This window comes from Vulpes vulpes, chromosome 15, assembly GCF_048418805.1.
Source record: "Vulpes vulpes isolate BD-2025 chromosome 15, VulVul3, whole genome shotgun sequence".
Taxonomy (NCBI): Eukaryota; Metazoa; Chordata; class Mammalia; order Carnivora; family Canidae; genus Vulpes; species Vulpes vulpes.
The window spans coordinates 56,041,463-56,060,735 of record NC_132794.1 but is presented as its reverse complement, the minus strand read 5'-3'; the positions used below and the strand labels follow the sequence as shown (position 1 = coordinate 56,060,735).

At 37.0% G+C, this 19,273-nt stretch overlaps 1 protein-coding gene across 11 annotated transcripts in view; it reads left to right on the top strand.

The window, feature by feature from the left end:
* The window catches only part of GABPB1 (GA binding protein transcription factor subunit beta 1), a 64,389-nt gene that overhangs the window by 5,195 nt on the left and 39,921 nt on the right, over window positions 1-19,273 (top strand). For 2 of the 11 annotated variants that reach the window (XM_072738539.1, XM_072738536.1), the window contains exon 2: window positions 5,398-5,421. The exons of 7 other annotated variants lie outside the window; for them this stretch is intronic. The gene's annotated coding sequence lies outside the window, so the exon portion shown is untranslated. Of the gene's footprint in view, window positions 1-5,397; window positions 5,422-11,533; window positions 11,634-19,273 lie in introns of those variants that run through there. 2 more of the 11 variants (XM_072738540.1, XM_072738537.1) reach the window with 2 other exon arrangements.

Sequence of the window (19,273 nt, the reverse complement as noted above, 5' to 3'; positions counted from 1 at the left end):
AGGCCCATGCTTAAGTAGGATAGGGCCTGGGCTATTGTATTTTTCTGAAGTTCCCCAGGTGATAGGCACACGAGTTTAAAAAGCTCTGAACTATAGTACATTTCCAGAGGACCTTGATCATGGGGGAAAAGGACATGGGGAAAGGAGGAAAAAGTGAAAAACACAATGTTTGCCCAAAGAGGAGAAGGAAACTCATCTAAGAAATGATGATATCTTTAACTATTTAGAGGTCTATCACACAGATCAGGTTTGATCTGACTAGAAAGAACTAGGATCAATGAGTAGTAGTTAGAAGGAGGATTTCAACATACTTTCAAGAGAAATTTCCACAGAACAGTAAAATGTAATGGGGGTTAGGATTGAGTTGTAGGCTCTCTGCTTTCATTGATGATGTTCAAGTTAGGAATTCTAAGGTGGAGGAACTGATAGACTGAATCAGGAATTGGGCCAGGTGTCCTAAAGTTCCCTACATACTTTTAAGATTTTATGATATATGTCTAGGTTTGCAGGTACAAAAGTAGAAGAGCAAAAGCCAGTTGAGTGAAACAAGCTGGTTAGCTTAACTGGATCATAGTTTTCACCTTCTTGGATAATGAGAAATGAGTATTAAGTGAGAACTATTTAATGAGGGCTTTAAACCAAACTAATTTGGCAGGCTCAAAGCCTTAAAAATGTGCCTATGTCCTGACATGGAAATTCTCATTTAAGGGAATTGATCTTGCTGTAATAAGGATGTGTGCAAAGATTTAGCTTGAGCATCCTGATTGCAGCACTGTTGATAGTAAAAGCTGTGTATTAACATTTGACCCCACTCTCACATTAATCATGTGACAGAGATAATATTTTCCTTTTTTTTTTTTTTTTCAGAAGTGAAAACAGGCATAGGGAAATGGGGTAGCTTGTCTAAGGTAGCAGAGTTAGTATGTGGTAGAGCCAGGAGTTGGGTCTACGCAGTTTGACTAGAGTCAGTAAGTCTTGATCTCTATGCTATAAAGTTGTACACAATCTAAATGTTTCACAGTGATTGCTAGGATACATATTCACAGTGGGGCACTATTAAATGGTATAAGAATGGGAAGAGATGAAGAGATGTCTTGTATGTTAAATAAGAAAAAAAGGTAGATTTAAAAACAATCCCATTTTGGTTAAAAAACAAATATGCAGGGATCCCTGGGTGGCGCAGCGGTTTGGCACCTGCCTTTGGTCCAGGGCGCAATTCTGGGGACCCGGGATCAAATCCCACGTCGGGCTCCCGGTGCATGGAGCCTGCTTCTCCCTCTGCCTGTGTCTCTGCCTCTCTCTCTCTCTGTGTGACTCTCATATATAAAACAGAAAACAAAAAACAAAACAAAACAAATATGCAGTTGACCCTTGAACAATAGGGCTTTGAACTGCATTGGTCCACTTATACACAGGGTTTTTTTTTTTTTTTTTTTTTTTTGTGATACAGTACAAAAACAGTACAGTATGTGTGCAAAGTTTTCTCTTATGATTTTCTTAACATTTTCTTTCCTGTAAGTTGCTTTACTGTAAGAATACGGTATATAATACATATCGGTAAAGCTCCTAGTTGGCAGAAAGCTGTTAACAGTTAAGTTTCTAGGGATAGAAGAGTTTTTTTTTTTTTTTTTAATTTTTAATAGATTTTTTTTTGAAATTTATGATAGACACACAGAGAGAGAGAGAGAGAGAGAGAGAGAGAGAGGCAAAGACATAGGCAGAGGGAGAAGCAGGCTCCATGCACCAGGAGCCTGACGTGGGATTTGATCTGGGGTCTCCAGGATCGTGCCCTGGGCCAAAGGCAGGCGCTAAACCGCTGCGCCACACAGGGATCCCGGATAGAAGAGTTATACTCAGATTTTCAACTGTGTGTGTGGGGTGGAAGGGTGGGGAGTGTCTGTACCTCTCAGCCCTGCATTGTTCAAGGGAAAAAAATTGTATTGATGTCTGGAAGGATATGTGCCAAATTTAAGTGGTTATTTCTGAGTGTAGTTTTATAAGTGATTATTTTCTTTTTGCACATCCAAATTTTCTGACTTCTACAGTGAATATGTTTTTGTATATTACTTGTAATTTAAAGCATATTAAAATGTTGTATCTCAATAAAAAAAGATATTAACATAAACAGGAGCTTTGATTTTATACTGTGCAGTTTATGCAGTTTGACTTAGGAATTGCACATAGGGCAGCCTGGGTGGCTCAGCCGTTTAGCACCTGCCTTCAGCCCTGGGTGTGATCCTGGAGACTCCAGATCGAGTCCTGTGTAGGGCTCCCTGCATAAATGAAAAAATAAAATCTTAAAAAAAAAAAAAAAAAAAGGAATTGCACGTAAATTTAGAATTTGTAAGCATGTAAAGTCTTTAGTATTTTTTTTTAGTTTGATCCCTTACCATTCTAGAAGTAATATATTTATTGAACAGATGAAATAATCATGGACTCCTACCTTTCTGTCATATTCCGTTCTCTATTTTATATTTTCTTCCTCTTATGTGTAATATTTATATATATTCATCTCAGCTTAGTCACCCTGGCTTTGTGACATTAGGCAATTTACTTAATCGCTCTGCTTCAGTTCCCTTCTTCGTAAAATTGGAATAATTTCATACCTATGTTGTAGTGGTTGGGAGGATTAAATGAGTTACTGCATATAAAGTGACCAGAACAGTGTCTGACACACATTTAAAGTTCAGCAAATATTAGCAATTATATTTATAGGATCATAGTGCACTAAAACCTTTGGGGTCTAACAGGTTTTGGAATTAAGAATTTTTTGGATATAGGCAAGGTCATAATGTAACGTTTCAACAGAATCCAGTCCTCTTCAAAAACATTTCTATTTCTGCAGGAGAATGTATGAAGGTTTACACCAAGTAGGGTAAATAGAGACTATAAATAGCTTCTTGTCACTTTAGGTAAGGTTTTGCCACCAAAAGAGTTTTTGTATTTTGGAATTGCAGTTAAGGTATCTGTAGAACATTTACTACATTTTGAGTCCTATTTTATTTTATGTTTTAAGATTTTATTTACTTATTCATGCAAGACAGAGAGAGAGAGAGAGGCAGAGACATAGACATAGGCAGAGGGAGAAGCAGGACCCCCACAGAGAGCCTGATGCAGGACTTGATCCTGGAACCCCGGGATCATACTCTGAGCCAAAAACAGATGCCCACCGCTGAGCCACCCAGGCGTCCCAAGTCCTGTTTTATTTTAATGTTAGAATACATACCTTTTTGGGGCTCCTGAGTGGTGGCTCAGTCGGTTAAGTTTCTGCCTCTGATTCGGGTCATGATTTCCAGGTCCTGGGATAGTGCCTTGCATCCGACTCTGCTTGGCAGGGAGTCTGCTTCTCCCTCTCCCTCTATGCTCTCTCTCCCTCTCTTACTCTCTCAAATAAGTAAAATCTTTTTATTTTTTTTTTATTTTTATTTTTCAAATAAGTAAAATCTTAAAAAAAATACCTTTTCATGTTATATATATATCATATAGCAATAATTTAAAAATTAAAAAATTAAGGAAAAATGCTTACCTTTATTTACTTTGATTATGAAATATGTTAAACCTCCATCAGTATTGTTGATTCTATTACATAGTGCAGAATCTTTTCTAGAAGAGGCTTGAGAGTTCCTCTTACTCAATTAGCTTTGCTCTCATTACACTTGAGGGATAAGACATTTTTTTTTTCTATTTTGTTTAGGTTTTTTAATTCCAGTTAGCTTACATACAGTGTTACATTAGTTTCAGGTGTACAATATAGTAATTGAATAGTTCCATATATTACCCTGTGTTCATAAAAACAAATACACTCCTTAATCCCCACACTGATTTAACCCATCCCCTATTTGCCTCCTCTCTGGTAACAATCAGATTGTTCTTTATAATTAAGAGTCTGTTTCTTGATTTGTCTTTTTTTTTGTTTGCTTGTTTTGTTTCTTAAATTCCACATATGAGTGAAATTATATGGTATTTGTCTTTCTCTGACTTATTTCGCTTAGTATTATACTCTCTAGCTCCATCCATGTCAAATAGCAAGATTTCATTCTTTTTTTTTAAGATTTATTTATTTATTCATTCATTCATTTATCATAGACATAGAGAGAGAGAGAGGCAGAGACACAGGCGGAGGGAGAAGCAGGCTCCGTGCTAGGAGCCCGACGTGGGACTCGATCCTGGGACTCCAGGATCGCGCGCTGGGCCAAAGGCAGGCGCCAAACCGCTGAGCCACCCAGGGATCCCCTCATTCTTTTTTTTATGGCTGAATAATATTCCATCTCTGTCTGTCTGTCTGTCTGTCTCTCTCTCTCTCTCTCACACACACACACACACACACCCATCTTTTTTATCCATCAATCGATGGATACTTGGGCTGCTCCTATAATTTGGCTATTGTAAATAGCAATAAGCAGAGGGTTGTATGTATTGTTTTGAGTTTGTTTTTTGTATTCTTTGTATTCTTTGAGTACACAGTAGTATGATTGCTGTTTGGTAACTTGGCCTACGATAGCAGCAGTTCTTTAAAGCAGATGAGTGGAAGCCACTATGGTACCTCTCTTTAACATGCTCTCCCATTCTGTAGATGTGGGAACCGAGGTGAATATTTATTCTAAGTCATAATATTAATTATAGAACTGAACATTGAAATTAGGTTACTTCCTCTGATGATAAATTTATTGGCTGTGCAGCCCTTCTGATTCCTATATTCCATTGTGCCTATAGCACTTACCATGTATCCAAACAGAGGAAAAGCATTTAAACAGTGTCTTAGTCTGAGCTGCTGTAATAAAAAACCAGAGGCTTGGTAGCTTATAAACAACAGAAATTTATTTCTTGCAGTTCTAGAGGCTGGGAGGTTCCACATCTAAGGTGCAAGCATGGTTGGGGTCTGGTGAGGACGCTCTTCCAGTTACAGACTTCTCTGTTGTATCCTCACATGGAAGAGGGGCGAGGGAGCTGTCTTGGGTTTCTTTTTTTTGGGGGGGGGGGTTCTTTTTATAAGGGCATAAGTCTTACGATCCTTTCTCATGACCTAATCGCCTCCCAAACATCTCACCTCCTAATACCATCACTTTGGGCATTAGGAGTTCAACATACAAATTTAGGGGACAGGGGAAAGACACACAAGCATTCAGATCATAGCAAACAATATAGTGTTAAAGTGAATGATCTGATAAATTTCTCTTACATCCTAACTGGCTTATATGAACTCTTAAATCTTTGCCCATGTGATTACCTGTGCCTTCAGCCATTATTCCCTTCATACACTCTTAATTTCTTCTCCCTTCCTTTATTGCTGTATGCATTAGATGTGGCCTGAACTTGACACCAATCACTTCTATCATATTTACCTGTTGTCAAATCTTTCCACTATTTATCTCCTCTGTTTCTTTTTTTTTTCCACAGATTACAGCATATTTATGGAGGAAGGTGGGTAATTATGAAGATTTCTTGGCCACTATAAATTAATGCTGAACAATTCCCAGTGGGCCCTTGGTACTGTTGGCAGTTATTTTGTTAATCTCACATTTTTGTTTTCTCATAGATCTTCTTCCTCTCTCTCAGAAGATGCCATTGATTTTTACGCAATTGAAAAAGAAAATAGAGTATAAGCTTGCACATTTTTTTCATTGTTATCATAACAAATCTATTCTTGTCTCTTATTTTGTGAGCTGAATGGAAGGAAGAGGATTCTTTTGCTTTTTTAGTAATCTTACTACCACACTTACTTTTCCTTTCTCATCGCTTTGATCGTTATTTGCAATGGTTGGGTAATAATCTAAAAGTTATTGAAATTGCTCAGTTTTTCTAAGTTTTATCTAAGTTTATCATATTTAAATCTTAAAGTTTTTGTAATACATGTTTCTCTTTTATTATTTCTATCCATTAATCAGCACAGTTCTTTTAGATTATTCTTTACTGGGTCTCAGTTTGTCCTGAGGCTCTGCATTGCCTATTATCTCGCTTTTTAGCTTTGGAACTCCTCTTCCAATCCACCCCCCATATGGCTGCCAGAATAATTTTCCTAAAACTTTTTTGAACCCATTGCTATTAAACCTGAACAGCCAGAGGAGAGAACATGTGCTATTGACTTTTTGCTCTCCCTTGTGCCAAGCAAAGTGAATTGAACTTATGCTGAATAAATGTTTGAATGGATCAAAGTTTGCTCAAAACATTGAATGACTTCCAGTTGTCTGTAGAATAAAGTCCAAACTCTGCTTTCTCACTTTGAAACCTTTTCGTATTCTGTTTCATCAACCTTACTTCAGCCTTGTTTCCTCTGTAATATACCATGCTCAACTCCTTGTTTTTCCTTTTTCTTTTCCTTGATAGGCCTATCAAAGCCTATTCAGAATTGTTTGCTTTGTGCTGGTACTGTCCTAATCTCTGATGTTATAGTAATGAAAATAGAAGATAGTCTCTGTTTTCTTGGGGCTGACATTTGCAATGAGGGAGGGGAGGAAAAGCACAGTAATGAATATCAGGTGTTAATGAGTGGCATGAAAAGGAATAAAACTGGATAACGGGTTAGAATGGTGGGAGGTGGTTGCTATTTTAGGTGGCCAGGGAAAAATCTCTTTGGGTGTCCTGGAATGAGGGAGTAAATGACACGGTTATGTAAGTGAAGAGCTTTCTGGGTGGAAGAAACAACATGTTTAAGACCCTGAGGTGGAAACATGTTTGGCTTACTCGAATAATTCCTAAGGCTTGTGTGCCTCAAGCAGAATGAGTAAGGGGGAGTGATAAGTGAGATTAGAGAGGTGGTGGGAAGCTAGACTAGGCTCCAAATGTCTTTCATTGAAGAAGCCTTCCTTCACTATATTATATTGTTTGTTGATTTAAAGCTTCTCGAACCCATATAGCAACAATGGAATTAGCTTTCAAGTTATCTTCTTTATTGTGATCCATGGTAAGAAATGTGTTTTGCATCAGTAACACATTGTGTGTGCATATGTACAACTGGAATAAAGGTTTCATGAGACCTTTACCTTTACCACATTTGATATATGCTGACATTATTTTAAATGTTGGCTTTAGCCCACTAAAAGATTTCATAGTTAAAAACTTAATACTTAAAAAAAGAACTACAGACTGCTTTTTATTATAATCCACATATTCTTCCAGGCTGTGAAGTATCTTCAGTTAAAAATCATGATTTCAATTGTTTTGTTTATAGGTTTTTAGTGTTTACTGCTGAATAGAGACGACTTGTTTAATTTGGCAAATAGCTATTGAGTAGGATACTAGAAACTGCTGAATACTAAACATGTAAGAATAAGATAAACTTGGCCTGACTTCCTGAGGCTTTTAGGAGAGGAGAGCTTGTGAGCAAATACTTGTAACAGAGTGGAATCCATATATTAATGAAAGTAGGTTCAGGCCACAATGAGGAAGTAAAGAAATGATTAATTCTTTTTGCTGAAAAGATCAATGGGAGTTTGTTAGAGGAGGTAATGTCTGAACTGAGTTTTTGAGGAAGAATGTGAATACGTGGCGAGGTAATTTGGGGTAAGAAGAAGACTTCTCAGGCAGAATAACACATAAAGGAATGGTATCACAAAATGGAATAGTATGTAGGGGTAATTATAGGTAACTGTGTAGTGTTGGAGTATAAATACGAGCGGGAAGTCGTGAGTTGATGAGGCTTGAGTGAGGCATGGGCCAGATCCAAAAAGGTCTGAAATGCATTGTAGGAAGTTGCTGCATGGGAAGTAGAGATATCATCTCTCAATAAGTCCATTACAGCCAGTTTTTCCTCAAGTGATGAAATACATTGCTGTTTCCTCAGCTGTGCCCTAGAGGAAGTTGGGTTACATTTATGGGCTATGTTGTACCAAAAAACATTTCTTTATGCATTAAGCTTTTAATTAAGCTTTAACATTACAATGTTAAGTTCACTCTATAAGAAGCATTTGAGAATTGAGACATATTGAAGAAATAGGAGATTCACATTTCAGGGTAATTCTGGGCTTTATGTTTATGAAATAGAATGGTAGGTGGCCAACTATGTAAATTTTTTTTCACTTCAAGTTAAGCATACGTGTGGTTAAATTCTGTATTCTGGTACTCGCTTCAGTAGCACATATACTAAATTCTGTTTCTGTAGGTGATTGGAATACATGATTGATTGTTTTAGGAAGATATTTTGATAAATTTGACCAAACTGTAGTATAAGACTTTATGACAATGTTCAAATGCTCAACCGCTGAGCCACCCAGGCATCCCTGTACTTACTTTTGTCTCAGAAATCCTACTTCAGGGAATTTATCCTACAGTTATATGAAATAAAATGATACATTTATACAGTTATTAGCTGCAGTGTTGTATATAATAGGAATAATGTCCATCCATAATAAACTAAGACCTATCCACACAATAGCATGCTAAGCACCTATACAGAAAATGAGGAAGCTGTCTCTGAACTAATAGGAAAGATCTCTAGGATGTGTTAAGAAAAGCAAGTGGAGAACAGTTTATGTAGTAATGCTATCTTTTGGTAATAATAGAAATAGTAGAAGGATACCCATGAAACTAGTAAAGGTAATTACTTGTCTGGGGGGAGTGGGATAGTGTAAATGCTTCCATTGAGACTTTTCAATGTATACATTTCTGGGTTTGGATTTTTGAGCTATATAAAACTGTTGCCTGTTGAGAAAAAAGAAATTAAGAGAAAAACAGATGCAAAGTAGGATTTATAGTATTTGATGGCCAACTGTATGTAAAGACATGAGGGAGAGGAGGAAGTTACAGATAGCTCTCAGATTTCTAATTTGGGAGGTAAAAAGGCTGGTAACAACATGAGGGAGTAGAGGAGGAAGATTAAATTTTGGCAGGTGCCTGGGATGGTTTGGGCATGCTAATTGATGGATTCTTAGTTCTCCTTTTTAGTTTAGTGTTTGTGTATATATACACGTGTGTAATTTGTGCACTTTAGATGTATAACTTGAGCTTATTTACTCATTTATTTATAAAGATTATATTTATTTGAGAGAGAGAGAGGGCACTAGTGAGATATAGGGGCAGAGGGAGAAGGAGAAGCAGACTCCCTGCTGAGCAGGGAGCCGGACATGGGGCTCAATCCTAGGATCCTGGCACCCTGGAACTTGAGCTAATTTTAAACATGAATATTAAATAGTCTCCAGTAGGGGCACCTGGGTGGCTCAGTCGGTTAAGCATCTGCCTTTGGCTCAGGTTATGATCCCAGGGTCCTGAGATTGAGCCTCACGTTGAGCTCCCTGCTGAGTGGGGAGTCTTTTTCTCCCTCTCCCTCTATCCCCACCATGTTGTTGTATGTGCTCTTTTTCTCAAATAAATAAATAAATGATAGTCATCAATAAATTTTTTTATCCTTAGATTATAGCCATTTATATTCTAGGTTTTATGGAGAACAGCTTTGTAATGATGTCATAATTTTACAGTTAAATAGGGACATTGCTATACACAGATAGAATGTAGATAAAGAAATAGAGAATGTATATCTGATAAATACATAGCTTATGTGGTAATCAGAAACTACATTTATTAGCATGGGTCTGATTTAATTATATATTTTGGTACCTGAAATTCAAAGAAATAAAAATAGCTTTGTATAAAGTTGTGATTTTTAGGGTTAGCTGAGCTTATACTCTAATATTTAAAACAAAACTAGCTTAGAGGAAGGAGTTCATAGTAGAGCATGAAAATTATTTTTTATATAGCACATTTGGGAATAACTATATATTATACAAGACAAGGAAGTTTAACCTAATGGAGAAAAGAAGAACAACATTCTAAGTTCTTACTACATAGTTTGGGATTTAAAATTTATTTGAATGAGTTATAGTTCAGAATCTGATTTTGAGGGCTAATTTATCCATACAACTTTTACCTGGTTTCTGTTTGGTTAGAGTAAAAAAAAAAAAATAAAACAAATACATGCCAGGACTTGCAGATGAATTTAATAAATCTTTTCTAGGTTTATATTAATAAGGATTTGGGTGTGGAATAGCAATAAAATAGAGCTGTTAAGTAATTCTTGCTTGAGATTTAAAATTTTAACCATTTTATATCTGAAAAGACATTTTGCTAGCGATAGCTTTCTTTTAAAAATGCTTTAAATATGATCCCTGGGTGGCGCAGCGGTTTGGCGCCTGCCTTTGGCCCAGGGCGCGATCCTGGAGACCTGAGATTGAGTCCCACGTCCGGCTCCCGGTGCATGGAGCCTGCTTCTCCCTCTGCCTGTGTCTCTGCCTCTCTCTCTCTCTGTGACTATCATAAATAAAATAAATAAATAAATAAAATAAAATGCTTTAAATATTACAAATATTTATATAATAGTTGGAGGTGGTCTTGCTTTAGTGAGGGTGAAACTGTTTTGTTACCCCTAACCTATGCTTATCCCTTTACCCACTGTCTCAGTACTGCAGTTCTCTGGTGTTGTGGGAAATGCAATTTGAGAAATGCTGGTTTGGGGTGGGCTATAGTTTGGGCTTAGATAGATTCTTACATCTTGTGTATCCTTTGTGTGTACAGTTGAGTGAAAGGATGGTAGTATATTAGCCCAGTGTATAGAAATTAACTGTAATTCAAGAAGCGTTAGGGGTTCTCAGGGATATTTTACCCCTAGGGGCCATTCAGCAATATCTAGAGACTTTTTTGTGGTGTCATAAAATGGGGGACTGGATGGTGCCACTGGCATCTAATGGGTAGAGACCAGGAATGCTGCCAAATATCCTACAATACCTAGAAAAATCTCCTATAACAAAGACTATTAGACCTGATATTGTCCATAGTACTGAGGTAGAGGAATCTTCGATTAGTTGAATACCAGCTATGTGTGCAACAATAAAGTACTCATGGGTATAAATGGCACTAAAAAACAAACAACAACACTTTGTACTACAAGAAAATTATAACCTAGCTAAGGCATCTCAAACTTAATAAGTCTGTGGCCAAACTCTTAATACCTGACCCACCCTGTCCCACTTTGCCATCTTTATTTCAGTAAATAATCCCACTTCTCACCAAGTTATTCAGATCCAAAACCTAGATGTCATCTTTGGCTCCTGTTTTTCTTGTATACTGATATCTAATACATAGGTAAGTTCTGTTAACTCAATTTCAAAATATATATTATATCTGGCTAATGGTGGGCTAGATTATTAGACCAGTCCTCTTTTTGAAAAGAATTGCAAAATGCTGGATAAGATCTATGAACATGACCTTAAGAGTTTTGAAGAACTGGGAAGTTAGGGGAATCTGGTAAGCCAAATTCTGGAAGAAACCCTAAATAAACCAAGAGAGGTAAGCAGAATATCTGGGGAACTGAAGCCACTGTTGGCCTGAATATGTTTGCAGATTTCAAGAAAGTTAGGTTTCTTTTCATCATACTTGTGGAGATAGAAATCGAGATTCAAAGCCTACCCAACATGTGAGCATGTAAAGTTTTACAAGAGATCCTTTCTAATTAGGCTTAGACTCCATGTGTCTACCCCTGAGGGAGAAGGATGGTTAAATCAGAACTAATCCCTGTTCCCCTTTCATGGCTTACTTTCCAGCCAAGTATCAAGGGACTTCAAGGCAAGTTTTCTTGGCACTGAGCAGAACAGGAGAAAAAAAGAGAAAAGGAAGTCTCTATAAAGTTGTGGCTATAGCCTAGCAAGGTAAGGGAAATTTAAGCCCTTATATGGAATGTCCCTTAGGTGCCTGGCAGAAGCAAATGCAAATGTTCCCTGGGAGAACACTTCTTCATTTTAGATGTCTCTACAAATAATTTTTCAAGGACACTGACCAGCACATAGTCAAAGATAAGCTGGCATACAAAGAGACAAGGAAACATGAACAGAAACAATAGCAGAAATAGACGTTCATAAGCATCATATATTAGAATTAGAAGATGTGTGATAAAACAACCATGCTTACCTTATTTACAGAAATAAATGGCAAACTTGAAAACAGTAAACATGAAACTATTAAAAAAAAAAAAAAGGTGGGATCATAGATTTGAAAACACCAAATCCAGTTGCTGGAAATAGGAAATATGGTAACTGAATTGAAAACTTAATGATGCAATTTACAGCAGACTGGACATGTCAGAAAAATTATGGAACTGGAATATAGATCAGAATTATCCAGGATGTAACTTAGAGGCAAAAAGGTGGAAAATATAAAAGACAGTGTAAGAGATACAGAGGATAGAGTAAGAATGTCTTGATTGGAATTCCAAAAGAGGAGTGAGAAATGGGGCATTTAAAGACATCGTGGCTGATATTTTCTAGAACCAGTAAAAGATATCAAACTGGGACACAGGAATCCTGGTAAATCCTAATTAGGATAAAAATAAATCCAAAGGTCTTAGTGCATATTTTCTAGGGAACCACTACAGGAACAAAAATAGAGGATGTCACATCCAAATCAGTTAAAGAAAGAGATAAAATGTTAAAAAAAAAAAAAAAGAATCTGTGCAAAAGAAGGCAAGAGAGAAAAGAACCTGAACAGGTAACAAAAGGAGAGCACAAAATTAGATGCTAGATTTAAACTGAGATAGTAATTAAAGGTAAAAAGTCTAAGTGATTACATAGGTATTATCCTAGCCTAAGGCACCATCAGCTCTTGCCTGGAATAATTTCCTGACTAGTCTTTTTGCCTCAATTCTTGCTTTTCTCTATGGACTTTCTATATAATAATAGGAGTCGTCTTTTAAAAAATATAAATCAGCTCTTACCACCATCTTTTCATGCCACTATAATGGTGCCCATGAATGTCCTGGCATATTCTCTCAAGAGCATTAATAATGCCAAAGGAGGCAAACACCGGATTCTTATTAGGCCATGCTCCAAAGTCATTGTCCAGTTTCTAATTGTGATGATGAAACATGGTTACATGGGTGATTTTGAAATCTCTGATGATGACAGAGCTGGGAAAATTGTTGTGAGCCCCATGGGTGTGTTAAACAAGTGTGGAGTGGTTAGCCCCAGATTTGACATGCAACTCAAAGATCTAGGAAAATGGCAGAATAGGGCAGCCCCAGTGGCGCAGTGATTTGATGCTGCCTGCAGCCCGGGGTGTGATCCTGGAGACACGTCAGGCTCCCTGCATGGAGCCTGTGTCTCTGCGTCTCTCCCTCTCTCTCTCTCTCTCTCTCTCTCTGTCTCTGTCTCTATGAATAAATAAATAAAATCTTAAAAAAGAGAAAAAAAGAAAAATGGCAGAATAATCTCCCATCCCACCAGTGTGGTTTCATCGTACTAAGCTGGCATCATGGACCACAAAGAAGCAATACAAAAACACACACTTGAGAAAAATCTCTGGATTTTTTTTCCAGGGATATAATACATACATGCAAATAAAATGCCTTAATAGATGAAATACACACACACACACACACACACACACACACACACACACACAAATCATATCACAGTAGTCTCCTGTTTAAAACATTCCAACAACTTCCTAGTAAACTCCATGAAAAGGGCCAAAAGGCTCTATGTAATAATGTGCCCCATTCGTGTCTCTGTGATTGTATATCCTGCTATTTTTTCCATCTAGCTCAGGGCCCTTATGCCTTATACTTGCTGTATCATCTCCCTGGATCACCAGGAACAGTCAGAATTCTTAGTTCTAAACAAAACAAAACATAAGACAAGAGCTTAGTTCTAAAAACTGGAAACCACCTGTAGTTAATTTAGTGGAAAAAGGAATTGTCACAGAAGAACTTCTATCACTACTGTCATTGAATCTGCTTCTACTTTTGCCTTAATGGATTCTATATATTTCTTTTTTGTGCATTTTCTTCTAAGTTGAAGTCTAGTATGGATGCTGCTTTTTTGGGAGGAGATCATAAGACTGTATCCCAGTTGCATGGGTGGCTGGGAAAGCAAATACTTAGCTTCACTAATAGGTAGTGGTTCTGGCTTCATTTAGGATTCATCAGCAGGGGACTTTTCCAGGGCATATGAAGAGGCTCTGATGCTAAGCAGCCAAAAGAGTGACCTGTACTTCATGATGCTTTTCTCTGGAATCCTTCCTTGCTTTGGTTCCTCTCTTAATTCATGTTCCTACTCATATATCCTTTCCTCAAAGAGGCCTTTCCTTAGACTTTGTCTAAAATAGCAGTTCTTCATCTCTCATAGCATTTATCCTTACCAGCACTATTATTGGATTGATTGATTGATTGATTGTTAGACTCCCCCCACCAGAACATAAGCTCTATGATGATAGGGACTTATCCTGGTTCATCTTTCTGTTGGCACATCTGTGCTTAGTAAACATTTGTTTAATGAATGAAGGGGAAACATAGATTATGGTATAAATTCCTGAGAAAATTTTAAAGGAAGCAGTGTAGAGGAATTAGCTCATTTAAGGAAGGCTTATTGGAGAGGAGAAATTTTTGAAATAGGCTTTGAAATGTCAGATTTGGAGATAAAGTATGTAGCCATCTCAACTGGGCAGATAGCATGAGGGCAGAAAGCATTGGGTCTGGAATAACGTGAGCGCCTATCAAATAAGGAAGAATTGTTTAGAATCTGATGGCTGTCGGGGCCCTTTATGAAGTGGGAATTGAGAAAATTGGACGAAGTGAAGGTGTGAGCTTGGAACAGTTGATAGAGGGCCTTGAACTGTAAGGTGGTCTTTTGACTTAGTTGCTGGAGAGTAAAAGCTCACTAGTTCATTTTTTTTTTTAATTAAAAATAAACTATGGTTTAGTTTACACATAGTACTCTGCAGGTGTAAAACAGAATGAGGTAAATCTCTATGTAGAATTTTCCAGGATAAGAAAAAAAAAAAGAATTTTCCAGGATATATATTAAGTGGGGAAAAAAAAGCAAAGTGCAGAACAGTATATGCCGTACACTCTGGTATATTTTTTTTTAAATTTTTATTTATTTATGATAGTCACACAGAGAGAGAGAGAGGCAGAGACACAGGCGGAGGAAGAAGCAGGCTCCATGCACCGGGAGCCCAACGTGGGATTCGATCCCGGGTCTCCAGGATCGCGCCCTGGGCCAAAGGCAAGCGCCAAACCGCTGCGCCACCCAGGGATCCCTATGGTATAAAAAGTGCAAGTGTGGGAGTAAGAATACATACACTAATTTGTTTCTTTTGCAAAAAGAAAAGCTGAAAAGACAAATCAGAAACTAATAAAATGGTTACCTTGTGGTGGGGAGAGAGGGTGAGTGGGGAAAGTGTGAAGGAAACAGGAATGGAAGTGAGATTTCTGAGTTTATTTAGTTTTGACTTTTGAATTATGTAAATATTTTACACATTCAAAAATTACAATTAAAGTAAAAAATTTTTAAATTGAGAACAAACTTGAATAAGTGAACCTGTGTGTATATCAAAATAGTTAAATACATGGAGAAAAAAGCATAATTTCAAGTGACTTTTGAGCTCGATATCAAATGGCATATATGCTAAGGACAAAAAGAACTGCAAAGAAATCTTAAACTTCACTCATTTTATTGTCTTGTAATATTGGTGTTTTTGTTTGGATACCATTTGATAATCAATTTTTTTTTGATGACAATTTTTTTGCTTGTATGTTAGAAACCAATAGAAATACAAGTATAAAATCAAAGAAGCTAAGCAAAAAGAATGTTTATGATGAACTTGAATTGTAGGTGTCAGTATGAATTCAGGATTTAATATATAAATACACATATATATTTCTTAATTCCATCCAAACATATATTTCTTTCTTAGCTGCGTCCACAGAAAGGACCTAGAGATAGTGTGCTACTTTGGTAGATATATTACCCCAATTCTGATCTTCAGATAATTCTATTTAGAATCCAGGGCTCCTTGAAGGAATAAATGATTCCAAGACTGGGTCAGGGGACATACCTAGGTGAACCTGGAACATCTTGTGCCAGAAGCAAGAAAGTTTTCAAAGACACAACAAAAGCCTAGCTGAAGAGGCTCTTGTTGGCCACAATTGGGACAATTTCAACATAAAAAAGAATAAGTGTAATTTGAAACAATATATAACAGTAAAAAACCCAGACAAACGGAGATGGTGGTTACCCCTGTCCTTTACTCTGAAAACTGATAATTTAACATTTGAACTGCTGTTTTAGTAGAAATGTATTACAGTTGATGAGGAATTCCAGATATTAAATACAGAAAGGATTATAGAATTAGAAAGTCACAATTTGTTACGTCCTTTTATGAAATACTTGACTTGGGCCAGGATCATTAATAGCTACTACAATTGTTAGGCAAAAGGTTCATTGGGAATTGGATATTTGCATGGTGCCAAAGTAACACTCCACAGAGTACTAGTTGGTCTCAAAACAATAAAACTTTACAGTGGAAGATTCAGACTATTACCAGCCTAGTTATTAATCTTAGTATCACTGAAAATGAACCAAAAAGTATGTGTGTCCTGATGTGATTCAGTATCAAGTATTGTGTATCAAATGAAGCTTTTTGTACCAAATTTAAAATCTGAATTTAGTCAAACTTTTCAGACTTTCAGAGATTTTATTTATTTATTAGAGAGAGAGCCTGCACACACACAAGCAAGGGGAGGGGCAGAGGGAGAGAGAGAAGCAGATTCTTTGCTGAGCAAGGAGCCGGATGTGAGTCTCGATCCCAGGACGCTGGGATCATGACCTGAGTGGAAGGCAGATGCTTAATTGCTTCAGCCACCCAGCTATCCCTAACTTTTACTTTATAAGAAATACAGGAGATGAGAGAAATTAAATACTGCCTTGGATGAAGCAGTCAAAAAATACAGAATGTGAGATACAGATGAACTGGCCATTTGATGTCATAGGAGAGGAAAACAAGGGTGGGGTGGGGGTGGAAGGGAAACTGTCCTAGAATATAATTAATCTAGAGATGTAACAACCAAATGCAGCATGTGCCAGCTGTAAAGTACATTTTTTTTAGAAAGGAGTAGGATGAAGCAAGATGGCCAAATTTTAATTTAGAAATATGGGTGATGGGCATATGGGTGTGTGTGTTTGTGTATACACATATATTCATTTATATGCATACATTCACTTTTCTATATTTAAAAGATTTTATAATAAAACTTAAAAATATTTTTCTGTTGATGGACGCTTAGGTTGTTTATAGTTTCTTTTTTTCTATTACAAATAATGTTTCTGTAAATGTTCCTATACATGTTTCCTCTCTGTGTGTGCGTGTTAAGGAGATATAGCAGCTTCCTGGTTGTGGAATCCCTGTATCAGAGGGTAGGCATACCTTCAACTCTACTAGGTATTGATAAATTGTTCTTTGAATGGTCATATTGATGAAGATTTTAGACAAAGGAATTATGAGATGTATGTCTTCTGTACTAGGTGATGAATTCTTTGAGGGTAGGTACTGTGTAGAGACTCATATAGAAATGTTTGAGTTGAATGAAATTGTATTCTAGTGGGATTGCCTGGCACAAGGATGGAGAAATTAGAGTTAGGTCAGCTAAAAGGCTAATGTGATGTTTAAGGTATGAGGCAATGAATGTGTAAGACTGTGGAGGTAGTGCAGAGTAAAGGAAGATATATGAGAAAGCTTGGAGAGAAAGGAACAAAGTGTATATGTTCTTATTGTTGGGTAGGATTGTGTATGTTCTTATTATTGGGTATAGGATATTGATGATTCACTGTTGTGGCTTATGACACCTAGTAGTTTGTTGGCTTCATTTTATAGTAAGTAGGTAAGTTATGCTTCTATATTAATTGAAAACCATCTACCAGCCTAGTTCTAGTAGAGTTCTCGCCTTGTCTTCATCTTCTGCTTGTATTCTTTTTAAGCCTCAGTTTCTTCTTGGGATAAATCTATGTGATTTAAAAGAGACTAGTAGTTGAATGGGGTAAAGGGGCAGTGGGTTACAAAGATGAGAAAAATGTATGAGGTAGTATGGGTAGAATTTATGGGTAGCTTCATCCACAAGTGAGTTTGTGAAGCTTTCCAAAGGACAAAAGATACTTAAGGTTTTTAAAGGGAAAGTCTATCCAGTGTTGTAACAGGGATAATTTATCAGATGCAGTTTTTCTGAGAGAATGTCTTATATCTTATTTTCAAATGTTGCAACTTTTTATAAATTCTAAAGTTGCTGCCTTCAAGAAGTTTTGATTAATGGTTCTAGAATAGCTCTGCCCAACAGAAATATAATGTGAGCCACATATTTGAAGTTTTATAGTAGCTACATTAAAAAAAGGTAGGTGAAATTAATTTTAATAATATATTTTATTTAATCCTGTATGTCCAAAATGTTACCATTTTAACATGTAATTAGCGTAAAAGTTATTAATGAGATATTTTACATTCTTTTTGGGTACTGATGTGTTACAACTTGAAACACAGCTCCATTTGGACTAGCTGCATTTCAGTGCTTAGTAGCATTATGGCTTGTGGCTGCTGTAATGGTCAGCTCAGTTCTAGAACATATTCAGTTGAAACCTTTGAATTCAGCTTGGTACTGATTGAGGGTGGCCATTGAGGGTGGCCATGAGCTTATCTTGCTTCATAGACCTGTTGCTCGTTATTAGATAAATACTGGCTTCCTTTCCACATTTTTTATACTAATGTGGCAGGTGCAAGAGTGATTTTGAGGGTCCCAGACAAAGCTATTACCTGGATTTACTGATTATGTTCACAGTTTTTCCTTTTGTCTCAAAAAACATGAAACTGACCTCAGATTTCTTTTGGGATCAAATCTGTCAATTTGAGTTGCTGCCAGTAAAAAGAATATTCAGGCGAGTTCTAATCTCATTCATTTGTAAGGACTTTACTTACAACAAGGCTGACAGGAATTCAGAGAGCATTTTATTAAATGTGATATTTCCTAGAATTTGTGAAGTTGTCAGCTTAATTTGCATTTAAAAAGTCAAGTGTTATGTGACTCCTGGTTATCCCAGTACTTCTGGAGTTTCTTCTGTGTGTCTAATGTTTATTCAGTGACTGTTTGTTGAGCAATTTATCAGGCACCATAGTTCAGGCATAGTGATAACATATAGCCAAGTAAACAGGCACATTTAGTGTGGTCTGATAAATGCCATGATAGAAAGAAACTTAAGATGCTAGAAGAATACACAGGAAGGACACTTTATTTAATTTGGAGGAGACTAGGGAAGGCTTCTTTGAGTAGATAGAAATAAATGTGGCAGGAGTGGGCATGGAGAGGAAAACATTCTTCCTGGCAGAGAGAATGTTCTCTACAGATGCCCAAAGGTGAGAAAAGGAGCTGAGTACAGCATGTTGTCTGGAGCATAGTGTTCAGTGTGAGAGGTGATGAGTGGTATAAATGGGAAGATGCCAACAGATCGCCAAATGTGAAAGGCCTTGAATC